At 36.7% G+C, this 11,210-nt stretch overlaps 1 pseudogene; it reads right to left on the bottom strand.

The window, feature by feature from the left end:
* Nucleotides 1-644: 644 nt before the first annotated feature.
* On the bottom strand, nucleotides 645-5,980 carry LOC119521128 (annotated as a pseudogene).
* Nucleotides 5,981-11,210: the final 5,230 nt, after the last annotated feature.

The following is an 11,210-nucleotide window of genomic DNA, read 5'->3' as shown; positions in this document are numbered from 1 at the left end:
GAAACATATTGGTGCATAATAAAATTATTTTAATATTTTCATAACCTCTTGTCAGAAATGTTTTACTGTGCATGTTTATAATATGGGGAAACATTAGACATTACGAAATATGCATTTACTTTCCCTAGTAGGTCTAACACTCCCCATGCTTTAACCTGACTTTATATTTGGGGCCATAAATCTGTTTTCTTTCTCTTGGCTGGGACTGTGGATTTGGTGGCAGAATTATTAAGAAAACCAGAACGTTTGTCTGAATAAGTTTGTTTTATTGATGAGAAATCTATTTTGAGGAATAGACAGTTTCAAGTCTCTAGTATGAGTGGGCAACAGCAGCCAATTAGAATCCTTACAGTATTGTTGCTAGTGACATAAGGTCATACGTTTATAGTGTTTTATGGTTTATAAAGTACTTCCATACACCCCATCTCATGGGAGCCTCACAGAAACCCTATGATGGGCTTATTACTATTAGCATTTTTGCCATTTTGCAAGTTGAAGAAACCAAGGGGATTAAGTCTAGAATCAATTAGCTGGTGAAGTGTAGAGAGAGCCAAGACTGGAACCCACATCATTTTACTGCAAAAGCCCACGATTGTTTTACTACAGCATAACATCTTTCTCTCTATTTGTAACCCCTTCTGGTACTTTCTTTTCTCTCTCTGAGGTAGTCACTTACAGCAGGTTGATGTCACCTTGATTTTAGCTTTCATCTTTTTTTTCAGTTTCCAAAGTCTTGACCTCTTTCCTACTGCAATGACTGAATGTGACTAAGACACACTGGAGAGTATCAAATGCCCAAGGGTATTGATGATCCTGGGCTCTGCATACATTTACTGCTATTCCTTACAGCTCTTCCTTGTATGCCAGGGAAGGTGACTGTTTCATCAGTGTTAGGAAAAATACGGATATCAAGGCAAAGACTCCATCCACAAAAACAAAAACTAAACTAAACAACAATTATGATCTCTCTCCAATATTTTGTCACTGGCTTAGGTGATGAGAGAGGATTCTCTGCAGTTTTGTTTTGGTGCCTATCACGTTGCCTTATACAAAGCTGGCACTCAGTTGACGTGCTTTAATTTTGCCCAAGCCCTTGTATTTTCTGGGTTCCAGTCTACTCCTCTGCTGAGTAAAAAGCACAGTTATGCTTTCAAATTAGCCAAAGTTATTATCTAAAGAGAACTATCATCAATGATTTCCTGAATTCAGTGAAATTATTTACACAGAGACTCATGCCTTTTTCTATAATATGTAAAAATTTTGTCAGGTTATTCTGAATTCCATTGTAAATGTCCATTCTCAAAGTGAGATTCACTTTTTTATAAGCTCCAAATATTCATTAAAAAAACAAACCAAAACTTTTTCGCTTTAGTAATCATGAGGAACATTTGCATAATACATTTTACGTTATATGCATGGCCTGTTTTTTACTATTTTCAAGAAAAGAATATTTTTTAAACTAACAATAAACCAAAATTAATTGAGAGGGCTGCATCAGTCTTTCTCCTTTCCTTGGTCCTTGGATTTCCTTAAATGATGGCATCATGTTCATCAATGGTTCTATACTGAATGCCCCTTCTTGAATAATATGTTTTGCATCCAATGTGATCGCTCCCGGTGTTAATACAATACCACCAACAAAGCTTCCAATATCAAATTTTGATCCTTTATTTTCCTTAGAATTAACAGTTGCTGTGATTGTTACTGATGAAGAAATAGATGTCACTGAACTATTATGGGTTGTGGCCATCACAGATGTTGACATCTGGGATTGTTTCGTGAAACACTTGTTGCATTGGTTGTAGACTTTAAGGTGGTGGAAGTATTTGTAGAGACTCCTGGTGTCATACTAGATACTGCTGTGGATTCTGTCACTTTGCTTCAGACTGAGGAAACTGGAGTTAACTGTTCCAAAGTGCCGTTGGAAGTTTCACTTGTATGGTTGGAAGGCAACTGTAGGACATTCCCTGTTAAGTTGGCAATGTGCTTTTGTGGAAGCATAGAATATTTGAGTTTGTATATCTCTCTGGATCTGCTGTGCTGTCCATGGTGGTCCCCAACAGCACTAACACCTGCAGGGCCCCCAGGAGCGGCGCTGCCCAGGCTCCCTGTGAGCTGAATCCCAGTGTTCTGAGATGAAATTCACTTTTGAGATAGTTAATTCATATCTTCCAGTTGCTTTCCTGGGAAATATATTTTGTTCTTCCTAGTAATTTATGCAAAGGAGAAAATAATGTTCTGTTCTTACCAAAGATGAAGACCCTACTATGTGAACAGTGAGATTGGAGATTGGTGCCTTTTCCTGCTTGATTGCATTTCGACCTCATCGCTGGTCCCAAGAGTAGGCCGTGTTATCCCAAGTTTACAGATGGGCAAACAGACTCACGGGGTTAAAGTAACTTGCTGCATACTTGTCATACACCAATACGTGGCAGATCTGGTGTGTCTGCATCTTTTTGTAGCACTGCAGTCTCTACAAGGATGAGAGGACGAGGGGAAAGAATCACTTCACGTCTCATTCCTGCAGGAGCTTTTCCACAGATAAACGTGAATGACCAGCAGCAGCCTTTCTGAGATGTCTGACTTTGTAGCCCATTGGAAAATGCATTTTATGGTTAGTTCAGATCATGGATGAATTTGGAAGGTACACTGAGAAGCCCATTTTCATATACAGTGATACAACTATGGAGATTACAGTAATATATATAATAATCTTATTATGTAAGAAATAAAAAATTGTGTGTGTGTATGAATACATATCCATCCTCCAAGTTTTCCAGGATGAAGCTCATGCCAACTCAGCAAACATTTTTTTGAGAACTTAGTAAATGCCAAGCAGTCTGAATGGACAGTAAGAGGATCCAAAGATGAAATAGGATGTGATTTCTACCCTTCAGGAACGTAAGATCAGGTGGGGAAGACAGAGGTCTATAAATAGCATCAATGCAAGCTGAAACACTGATCATTTTTTTTCTTCCCACCCCTTAAATGATGATACTCACCAGGATTCTATTCTCAGCTATTCCTTTTCTTACTTTTTTTCTTATCCTGGGAAAACTCATCTATTTTCTATATTTCAAGTACCACGCAATGAATTGTGATTCCCAAATGTTTATCTCTCCAGGATTCTAGCCTCCCATGGATAGCAGTCTTCTGAGCATAAACAATTGTGTTCCTCATATATTTCAAATTCCACATATACAAAATGGACCTTTCCCTCTTTATATATTCTCTGTTTGGTTTGATGGCATCACTGTGCATCCAGTTTTCCAAACTAGAAACTTCAAATGCATTATGTATTTCTCTATTACTCACCCATCCCTCATACTTGATTGTTCATCAAGTCCTGCCAATTTTATCTCCTAAATATGTTTTTAATTTGATCTTATCTCTACTCTCACAGCTATGGGTTTGGTTCAGCTTCTTACCATCTCTTGCCCGGACTCCTGCAGTCATCCTGCTATTGTCTCCTTCTTTCATTTCTTCCCCGACCAAGCCATTCCCCATACATTTTCTAGGTTGATAACTTGCCTTTTACTTGTTTGAAATCTTTCAGTGGTGCCCTCCTATCTACTGAATAAGTTCAGATCTTTAGCATAGCCCTACCAATGTATCATTGACCGATTCTTTCCTCCCATTCCTCACGTGCTAAAAATACTTTACTTTGGTTCTGGACTGATATTCAGCTGGTATGTACAGGTAAGACCATTATACATTCTGATAGGTCAGGACGCATGTCATATCAATTGTTATATTTTGAATATCACCCTTCCTTTAGTAATATCAAACTGTTTCCACTCCCCTATCATGCATGCATTTTTATGCTTCTGTGCCCTTTGAATAGTCTGTTTTCATTTTCCAGGAATGTTTTTCACTCCTTTACTACCTGGAACATTAATATTAATCCCTCAAGACCCTGCTCAAACATCACTTCCTCTGTAAAATATTCCCTGCTTTCTCTCCACGCAGGCAACATTTTTGTTCCCTCTAACTTTTTAAAAACACATTTTACGTATCTTGATTTCAGCATTTATTATATCATATTGCAGATGTTACTTAATAATTTGTATAGATTGCTGAGGAAAAAATTTTTTTTTAAATCTCCCATGTCTAGCATAGTATTTAATACATACTGAAGTCTCTCATCAAACATTTATTGAATTGATGGATAGATGGATCTAGAACAGTTTCATGAAAGGTTATTCAAGTTTGATTTTGAACAATAGGTTGGGGATTGGGGCTATAAAAGCATTCCAAGATGGAAGACTAGCTTGTACCAAGAGGCAAGATCAGTACATTATGAAACAGTGAGCCTAAGTTGAAGATGCAGTAGGTTATAGGTAGTACTTTAAGATAAGTAGGTTGGGATCAAATCATGGAGGGCTTTTAAAACCAGAGTGAGGATTTGAGCAATATCCTGTGAATAATGGGGGACCATGAGAAGACTGTGAACATGGGAGGGACGTTTTCTGGTGTGCATTGTAGCAGGACATCTCTGACAGCACTATGCTAAGTACATTGAACACCGGAAGACCTGTGGGTGGCCAATCTAAAAAGGTGAAAAAGGTTCTGTCTAAGTCTGTGACAGGTGGATATGAAGATGAGATCAATTTTGGAGGCATAATTGGCCAAAAGTTTATACCTGATAAGGTGTAGCACTAATGGGAGAGTGAGAGGTCAGCTATAATTACAGTATTTCAAAACTGAGTGATTTAAGAGGCTGGAGATGATACATCATGGGAGGCTTCATGGAATTTATGTTTGGGGAATCAAGACAAGGCAGAAGAACATACAAACTTCCAGCTCTAGACTCATACTTCCACTCAAAGCCCAATTCTAAGGTTTACCTCACATATTTCCTCCTTTTTTCCTATGTTTATCTTAATTTTCAGGTGTGGTTACAAAAACTCACTGGAAAATTCAGAAGCAATGCTAATAAACACTATCAACAACTATTATGTGGACTTGCTAAGGATAATTCAAATAACATAGACAATCGTGAATGTTTCTTTTTATGGGGGCGGGGCACAAGCTCTATCTCAAACATATTCACTGCCCCCAAAATTTATTTTATATAGGGAAAATACATTATTTTATATCTTCACCTACCCCCAAACATCATTAACTTAGAACACAAGAGATCAGAGTACAAACTCATTCAGTAAATGGTATAAATGGTCTGTGCTGTCCAATATGGTTACTACTAGCGACAAGTAGTTATTGAATATTGAAAATGTGGCTAGTCCAAACTGAGCTGTGCTGTAAATGTAAAATACACAGTGGATTTTAAAGACATTACAAAAATGAAAGAAAAACTATATTATTAATAATTTTTATATTGATTGCATGTTGAAATGACAACTTTGGATATATTTGGTTAAATGAAATTGATTGTTAGAATCAATTTCATCTATTTCTTTTTACTTTTTAAATTGGCTACTAGAACATTTACAATTACATATATGGTTCACATTATATTTCTGTTGTACTGTGCTAGAATGATTTTTATTCAACATCAGCCAGCTAGCCTTTATTTACCATTGTACAGATGTTAAGCTATGTTCTATAAGCTTTGAATTTAACCAAGGAGTGGCAATTGTTTTGAATTATGTATTTTTTAGGGCTTGACAACATTTCAGTCAATGTTCAGAACATTGGTTAGAAAAGTAGAGCGAATGTCTATGGATTTGCTCTGATTCCCCTGTTCTCTTGTACTCTCTCCCCCATATCCTATTCAGTTATTTGTAATGATCCACTAACCTTCTGCTTGTTACAAAGAAGTCAGGAACTAGATTTACAAGTTCCCAGAACCCTTTTGTTGGTGGAAAAGAATTAGCACATATCCATAAGTAAGTGGCCAGTATGCAGAGCCCTAGAATACAATCAACTATGCTTAACCCTCAAACTATACTCAACATACATCATTCTTTCTCTGAAGAGTCATAAGATAGTTCCTAGCTTCATAGCGCCCTGGGGTCATCCAGGATATTATCTGTTAGCCAAAGTGCAGAAGAAGAAGGAGAAGGAGGAGAAAAAGCATAAAAACGGATTATTTGTACCTTATAAATATTGAAATTTTAGATAAAAAAAGAATTTACTATGTGTTAAGGGTATTACTGATATTATACATGCATTACCCTTCTAGACAAACCATGTAAGATAAACCCACAATAGGTCTGCCCCCACAGGGATGTACTGAAAGAATATGGGCTTTTTGTGGGGTACATAATACCTCCAAACCAGCACAAGAACCGAATATGTTTTTTTAAGCAAAATGTCCTGTCATTGGCCATCGGTCTTAACTTTTATTTTTTCAGCAAGGCACTTGGTTCTTTCAACTTTCAAACTGGGGAGATTTTTGTTTTGTTTTTATGGGAGAAGCTAATTTTCTAATTATAATGGAAACTGCTTCAATGCTACAAAAATTTACTGACTAAAGTGGCAGAAACAACATAATACAGAAGATGCAAAGCATTCTTTGAAAATAGTGACTTCATTCAAGATGAGTTTTTGACTGGGTTAGAGGAATGCCTATGGAAGTAAATGAGTAGCTGGAATGTATTTCTGAGTATTTATGAATACCAAGACATGAATGCAGTTTAGCCTTGCAGCTCTCAATTAATGTCCTACGTGGGAACATTACTTATTTAAAAGGGCTGCCTGAGTTGAGGTTAAGTTATGTTCAGTTTCCCAAGTGCCAGTCTGGATGTGTTTTTATATTTTGATTACTAAAAAGCATTTTATTTCCTTTTTAAAAAGAAAATTTGCATCAGTTACTGAATAGCCCACATCATAGACTAAAATGCTGTAAAAGAATGCACAATGAAACCAAAAACAGGAAAATGGCTATGCTTTCAAATGAGCACTGTTCATTTTCAGGTATAAAGTCTTGAATTATTCAAGGCTACACTGCAGATTAAACTGTGAGTTATGTATTTTGATAAAACCTTGTTAACATTCTTGTTGACTGTGAATAAGTATTAATAATACACGGATTGTACCTGGGGTCCAGCCTATATTCTGCCTGCATAATATGCCAAATGCATCATTGTTCCTATGCGTGCAGAATGGAGTGTGTTTTTGAGCCACCATTAAAATACATGCTACTAACTTCAGTATGTACTCAGTCTCAAAAGAAAACGTCTGTAGAAATGGCATTGTTTTTTCCAGAACTTATATATCTTAAAGTAGTAATGATACTTAAAACATTGGGTTTTAGTTAAAGCCTTTAAAATAAAAGGAATTAAGGCATTTAAATAAACTGCTGTATTAACCGAAACAAAGATGCATGAAGTTCTGTCTGCCAGGCCAAGCCACTTCATTGGATTAAGGGAGTAAACTGGTCTCCAAACATGGAGTGACTGTGCTTGTGGCTCAAACAGCTGAAGGAGGCACAACATCCTTCAGCTTCCAACCCAGGCCTTCATTATGAGTTCAATATTTGGTCCTAATTCAATAAGTATTAATTGAACTGTTATGGATCAGGCACTAAGCAATATAGACGTGATCCCTGGCTTCATGGCACTTACACTCTAATTTGTGGGGCAGGGCGAGTAACAATTATTGTCTAGGTAACTGTACAAACAAATATGGCAGTGGAAAGTAGTGGTTTGGAGCAGAAATACCAGAGTCAGACAGGAGTTCGATGCCTGGCTCCACCATTTACTGGCTGTGGAATCTCGTGCAAGTTATTTAATGTTATTTAATGTTAACCTTCTCCTTGAGGTTGTTGTGAGTTTTTTGTTAGAACGTGTAGTAGTCTGGCACGTGATAAGGGCCATGTGCCTGTTGTTATTCTTCTTAAAGGGTACATAAAACAATGTGATCTTGTCTGAGGGTAGAAGTGGGCATTCAGAGACAGCTTTCCTAAAGCAATGATGCTTGAATTGGGATCTGCGGCACGAGTAAGACTTAATTAGATTAAGGGCATTGAGGTGGGGAAAGGGGTGGGTTGAAGTTGGAAAGGAGCTTTCCAGACAGTGGGAATAACATGGGCAAAGACTCTGAGGCAGGAGGGAGCCTGGGCCCTTCAGGGCACCAAAAGCAGCCCAGGGTGGCTGGAGTGCAAGAGGGAGAAGGGAGAAGCATGAAAAGAGGGAGTAATGATTTTTTATTCCTCACAGCAGGACTTTGAGTTTGCTTAGATTTTTTCTTTTTTTTTTTTTTTTATGTTTTTCTCTCTCTTGAAAGCAAGAGTGGTGGGGTGGTGGGGGTGGGGAGGATATTCCTCTACCTCTTCTCTGTTTGTTCAGCCTTGCAAGTAAAAATAATTCACAAGCAGCTCTACATACATAACCAAAATATAACATTCTGTGTAACTATTAGATGTAAATTAAATTGCCTCTTGGTGTTCAACTTATCTTTTTGTATGCATTATAATCCTCTATTTGTATTTATGCTCCACAGCCAGAGTGCTGCAACTAGCAGGGGAAGAATTTATAATACTCTGTACAAAAGAGGTGGGGTGGATGGTACTAATTAAACTGAGTAGTAAGAGCCTTAAGGAAAAAGTGATATCTGTATGTCTCCTAATGGGATGAATGTCATGTTCCAATTCCTACTTTATGTAAAATCCATGATACAATAGGTAAAATAATTCTCCAAATGTTGATTTCCTCAATTGAAAGTCACCCTGAGCATAAACTTTAAGTAGAGGAAGGTTTGAATTTCTTGATCTTTGGCATTCTTTTGTTCTCTGGGTACATGGTGCCTTAAATCAGCAGAATAATTTAGGAATGGTAGATACTGAAACAACTAATTTTTTCTTTTCTGTAATCTGCATAGACTTCAAAATGCCTGCAAAGCGCAAAGTGCCAGTTCATATAATTTGTTGGCAAGGATAAAAAGAAGAAAGGAAATTATTTCCTAAGCGTGTGAATCAGCCCAGCTTTAACAGATATTTTTCTGTCATGTGCAGCCTGAGGGCTTATGCCTTTCTGAGCTTTATTTGACAATTACCACTTGCCAGCATAATTAAATGATAATTTATAAATACTGAGAAAGCATGATGGGGGAAGAGCAAATAGGTGCTTATCAGGGCATTGAATAAAGTTGATCTGCTTCACTGGCAATTTTCATCTCTTATCTTGGTTGTTAACTGGTCTCACTTTTTCTGTGTGTTTTGTTTAGGTTTGATATTTGTTAGGGTGGGCGATATTATCTACCTACATATACACCTTTCTCTCCCATTTGGACTTCTAATTTTTCTTTTAGTATTCTTTGTGCAGCCAATCTATTTATGAAATTGCACTTATATTTTAACTTGTGATGTAAATGTAGCACCTAGAATTATACATATTACTAGAGAAACCCCAAACAAATTAGCAATTTTTCTGTTTCTCCCCCATATCACCCCCTTTTAACAGTGAATAAGTTCTTTTCTGTGTTGTGTGTGTTATTTTCTTTCATTCGTTTTTAAATCATCTGGGCCTTGCAGTTAATTACATTCCACAGAGTCTCTTCATCTATTTCCTAGAATGCTGACAGATTTTTTGTAAGTAAGAGAAAAAAGCACCCATGTAAGTCATGGGTTCTGGCGAGGAGGGCTTCCTAACCTTCCTGTGATAAGAATGATACTTTATATGCAGCACAGAAATTTCAATATGTTCTTACTGAATATAGAAATTACCCAAAGAAGAATTCTGTAGATTACACTGCTTTTGTCCTATTAGTGTTTCTTTTCCAGGTTCCATACCTGTTATAAATATTAGGGCAATCTCTATGGAAGCTGTTGTTAGACCATGGACAGAAACACATATTTGTCCAGGGTAACCTAGATAAAGCAGTGCAAGAGCAATCCTCCATTTGAATGGAATCAAATCAGTAGAATGGCAAAAAAAATTGAATTTCCACTCCTTTAGAAAAGCATATTCGAAGAAGGCAAATGGGTGGGGAAAGCAAGACGCATTAGTGGGCCATGAAGAGATTGAGGTCTTTTTCTTTTCTTTCTTTCTTTTTTTTTTTTTTTAGCCATCCTGAATTAAATACTTTTAGTAACTACTGATTAGGGTTGTGGTGATTGGAGTGAGGAGTGTGGGAATGGCTTAACTAAAGAATAACAAAATAAAGGGCTTTGGTGTTTAAAGTTGTCAATTCCTCAAATTATTCAGCATTTTGTTCTTATAAATAGCAATTATTTGCCTTTTTCAGAGCTGAAAAATTATCTTTCATATTCAAATATTTAAATATATAGTGCCATCATTGGGGCAAAAAAAAATCCTGATGTCAGAACAGATTTTTATACAAGGAATAATTTGAAAGTGGTAGATTAGTTTCCACCTTTTGAAACACAGTGCTTTCTGTAATCTTCAAACATTATTTAGGATAATGGAAGCCATCATCCTGGTTCTCAAATGTTAGCACTTCCATTAGAATTTGCCACTACCTCTTATTTTTTATATTAAAATACAAGGCTTAAAAGGTATTATCTTACTAAAGGGGGGCCATTGTAGAGATGATTTGATTGAATAAAGGAAAAAGCTGTACAGGCCTTTTAAGATCAAGGATGTATTGATGGAAAGCTATCATTAGAGACAATTAATGTTCTCCAAGGGAAGAAATTGATTATGGACAAAGATGGACCCTAAGGAGCAGATATGTCTTAATGCTCTAAGGCCTTAAGGATTATGCATTTCATTCACAGCATCTGTATTTTAACCCTTCATAGTGACTAGAATACTAGCTTATTTTGCAGAGCAATGTGAATTAAATGGGAAAAAAAAGATCATGCCTTGTAAAGGATGTTCGTAGTGACTAACATTTAATTCTTTAAACAATATTAAACTAATTAAATTTGTAGTATCGTTTCTCTATTTAGCCCTTTAAAGTAGCTCTAGAGACAAATATATAGAAGAAAGGAAATTGAATAGTGATGGCCAGGCTGTGGTACCATGGAAATATGGTAACGCCGAATAATTATGGTTAAAGAAGTGCTTTCATAAGGAGTTACTGGACTTCAGCTGCATTTACGTTTCCAAATAACATATCCTTTTAACTTTGCTTGTCCTTCCTATAGATCTTGTACAAAGCATTCATCATGTTGTTAGCCAGTCCCTAGCAGCCGTGGATCACAATTGGGTACTTAATAAGGTGGCAACCCCACTGGGAACATTTCACATAATTATTCTTAGCAGAAAGAAGATTGTTACAGCTTTTTTTTTTCCTATTTGAGTTTGGCAAAATTCCAGGTGACTTAGTTTGGGTTCCTAAAA

This window comes from Choloepus didactylus, chromosome 1 (assembly GCF_015220235.1).
Source record: "Choloepus didactylus isolate mChoDid1 chromosome 1, mChoDid1.pri, whole genome shotgun sequence".
Taxonomy (NCBI): domain Eukaryota; kingdom Metazoa; phylum Chordata; class Mammalia; order Pilosa; family Megalonychidae; genus Choloepus; species Choloepus didactylus.
This window is presented reverse-complemented; position numbering and strand designations above follow the sequence as displayed.